The sequence below is a fragment of the Helianthus annuus genome, chromosome 10, assembly GCF_002127325.2.
Source record: "Helianthus annuus cultivar XRQ/B chromosome 10, HanXRQr2.0-SUNRISE, whole genome shotgun sequence".
Classification (NCBI taxonomy): Eukaryota; Viridiplantae; Streptophyta; class Magnoliopsida; order Asterales; family Asteraceae; genus Helianthus; species Helianthus annuus.
Window position 1 is genome coordinate 137,515,858 of NC_035442.2, and position 4,256 is coordinate 137,520,113.

Sequence of the window (4,256 nt, forward strand, 5' to 3'; positions counted from 1 at the left end):
ATTCCAACTGGTTAACAGGTTCACCTCTATTTTTGGCTAGATGTTGACTTGTGTCAATGGGAGTTCTAGCTACATTAGAGTTATTTGTATTAAACTTCTCAATAATTTTGTCCACATAGTGGGATTGACTTAAAACAAGTCCACTTTGGGTTCGTGTGATTTTAACTCCAAGAATCACATCCGCAAAACCCATGTCTTTCATGTCAAATCTTGCTTTTAGAATGTTTTTCGTAGACTTTATAATTTTTTCATCACTTTCAGTAATGAGCATATCATCTACATATAGACACAAAATGACATATCCATTTGACGTGTCCTTCACATATACACACTTGTCATATTCATTAATTTTAATCCAGCATCAAGCATGACATGATCAAACTTTTGGTGCCATTGTTTTGGAGCTTGTTTCAATCCATACAAGGATTTTACAAGCTTATACACTTTCTTTTCTTGCCCAATGGCTGTGAAGCCTTCAGGTTGTTCCATGTAAATTTCTTCCTCTAGATTTCCATTCAAGAAAGCTGTTTTCACATCCATTTGGTGAACTTCCAAATTTCGAATGGCGGCAATGGCAAGCACCAACCTGTTGGAGGTTATTCGCGTAACTGGTGAATATGTATCAAAGTAATCTATACCTTCTCATTGTTTATATCCTTTGATCACCAATCTTGCCTTGTACTTATCGATGGTTCCATTTGGTTTCATCTTCTTCTTGAAGATCCATCGATATCCTAGTGATTTACATCCTTGAGGAAGATCCACTAGTTCCCAAGTATGATTGTGTAAGATATAGTCTATCTCATTTTTTTATGGCCTCCCTCCACTGAGGTCCTTCTGAGGAATTCACCGCTTGTTGGTACGTTTGAGGTTCCTCTTCTACCATATAGGTAAGAAAGTAAGGGCCAAAGGAATTTTTAGTCCTTTGCCGTTTACTCTTTCTGATTTCAACTTCCTTAGTCTTAGATTGTTCTCGAGGTTCATTATTTGTAACCTCATCCTCTAGAACAATTTCCTCAACCGGTCTAGTAAAACTCGGTTCACCTTTACCTAAGCATGGGAACACATGTTCAAACCATGATTCATCCTTAGATTCTATTATGGTGTCGTTGCATATTCCAGGGTTCTTAGAATCATGCACAAGGAAAGATATGGACCAAAAGGACGAGTGTATCCTATAAATACACAATCCACTGTTTTGGGTCCTATTAGTAGGCGCTTTAGTGGTGTGACCACCACCTTGGTTAGATAACCCCACACTTTCAATTATTTATATGGTGGTTTCTTTCCCGTCCATAATCCGTATGGCGTTACATCTTTCTTCTTATTGGGTATCATGTTTAACACCTAATTTGCTAATAAGATTGCTTCCCCACACATGTTTTGGCTTATCCTAGAACTTATCATCATGGCATTCATCATTTCTTTCAAAGTGCGATTTTTGCGTTCCGTTATGCCATTTGATTGAGGTGGGTAAGGAGTTGTGAGTTCATGTATGATTCCATTTTTTGCACACACATCAATAAAAGGTGAAACATATTCACCACCTCGGTCGCTCCTTACGCTTTGAACAAGATAAATTTATCAATAGCCTCGTCCTTACTCTTAAGTAAGTACACATAGCAATACCTTGTACTATCATCAATGAACGTGATGAAGTACTTTTTCCCACCACGAGTAGGAATTGCTTTTAGATCACACATATCTGTGTGGATCATCTCGAGGGATTCGGTGATTCGTTCAACCTTTTTGAATGACGATCTCGTTTGTTTTGCTACTACGCAAGTTTCACATTTGTTATTTGAGTCGATATCGAATGTTGGTATCTAATTAAGTTTAATTAAACGATGAATGGAATTAAAATTAACATGACCTAGTCTACCATGCCAAAGATTAGAACACTCAAGCAAGTAAGCAGAACTAGTAGAGTTTTCTTTCATTCCATTCACAACGATTATATTTAATTTAAACATACCATTGAGGGCATAACCCTTACCAACATACACACCATTTTTGGTCAACACGACCTTGTCCGACTCAATCACCATTTTGAAACCAATCTTGTTCAATTGCCACCCCGACAAAAGGTTCTTACGAATTTCTAGAACATACAACACATTGGACAAAGTGAGTTCCTTCCCAAAAGTCATTTTCAAAACCACATTCCCCTCGCCTTTAATTTCGGTCGTGGCAGAATTTCCCATAAAAACCTTTTCTCCGTTAGTCACCTCCTTGATGGTGCTAAACCGATTTTTGTCAAAGTACACATGATGGGTAGCCCCCGTATCAACCCACCAATCCTTGTGATTTTGCCCAACCAAGTTAACCTCAGTGTCCAAAATCCAGAGGTCCGTGATCATAACAATGTGGTTATCAACCTCACGAACCATGTTCACTTGTCTAGCATTTTCCTCCTTTGGAAGCTTGCATTCGTCGGCCTTATGGCCTTGCTTTTGACAATTGTAGCAAGTTCCTTGGAACTTCTTCTTCCCAACTCCCCCTTTAGGACTAAGGTTGGAGCATTTCCCATGAACCTTCTTTCCACCCTTTCCACCGTTCTTGTTTCCCTTCGAAGATTGGCCATGTTTAACAACATTGGCCTTTACTGTTTCAGGACTATCAATCCTTTTCAGAGCAACTTTGTTATCTTCTTCAATGCGAAGGCGAACAACAAGATCTTCAATGGTCATTTCCTTTCTCTTATGCTTGAGATAGTTCTTGAAATCAACCCAGCTTGGTGGTAGCTTTTCAATCATAGCAGCAACTTGGAATGTCTCGCTGAGCACCATTCCTTCTGCATGAATATCGTGAAGAATGACTTGCAATTCTTGGACTTGGCTAATGACAGTTTTAGAGTCTTTCATTTTAAAGTCCAAGAACTTATCCACCACGAACTTCTTGGTGCCCGCATTTTCTGTTTAGTATTTGCGATCCAAAGACTCCCATAATTCTTTGGCAGTCTTGGCTTTGCAATACACATTGTAGAGCATACCATACCATTCAAGATATAATTTCGGCACAAGAAATCCGAATGAATACACGCATGAACAGCACTCACTGATTGAGCATCAATATCCCCTTCATCAACATAGGGAACAGTTTCACTAAAGAACCTTGCTAGGTTCAGCGTGGTCAGATAAAAGAACATCTTTTGCTGCCACTATTTGAAATTCACACCGGTGATTTTCTCTGGTTTCTCAGCATGCGTTGTGACTACAATAGGCAGTGGTGCAACCAAACTGGTTGTGACAGCAACAGTAGAAGTCATGATTGTAGAAACAGTAGTGTTCATGGGCTGGGATTCCATTCTGAAATGAAATACAGTGCAGGAACAATTAGTAAATTAATTTGTTTATGTTTGTAAGTAATCTGAACACAAAAAGAATCTGAAACAGAAACAAATAAAGCAAAAGAAATAGTAGCAGTGAACCAGGCTTACGTTTAACATAATTCCCTTAAACAGATTCGCGCTATGTTCCCAAGGTACGCCGGTTCGAAGCAGCAACAGCGCACTGCCGGACTTGAGCACTTGCCTGAACAGGAGATGTTGCAGAGATTGAGAGAGAAGGAGATGTTGTTGGTGTGTCTAAACTGATTAGCTTGATCTGGTTTTAGAGTGACAAAACCATAACCGAATTCTGGCCATTATTACAGCGAATTAAAACCAAATAATAGTCATTAGTACATCAGTTTTAAAACTGATAATAATAACCGTTTAAAACTAAAAACTAAATAATAATCATCAGTCTCGAGTGCAAAAACTGCCTCACGCGAGCTCTCAGAGCTGCATTCGTGTCTGCGGAACGTGCGAGCACGCACGAGTTCAACCAAATTCCAATTCCGAAACTCAATTTTTGCAACGCCTGCGCGCGCGCGGGTAGGACTTGTGGTTAAACATGTCATAAAGATACAATTGTTTGGTAAATGTTTTACCTTATAAACAACCATTTCCTTTGTTCCCACACCAATGTGGGACAAGGTGTGTTACCATTTTGAGACTTTCATTCACACACACCCAAAACTTCCAACATGTGTGTGCATGGTAATGGTGATGGATGATGATGATGACTGTAATATAATGAAACCATAAGGTCGCAAATTGCAATAGAAAAAGGTAGTTTAGTCATTTAGTCGCTTTTTGGATGATCAAACAAACTGTCCCACAGATGAATGGGACATAGTGTAATGATTTAATGGGCCTGGGCTGGCATAACACAAATCCAGAAGATAAGGTGTCATTATGCAATGTGGGACAA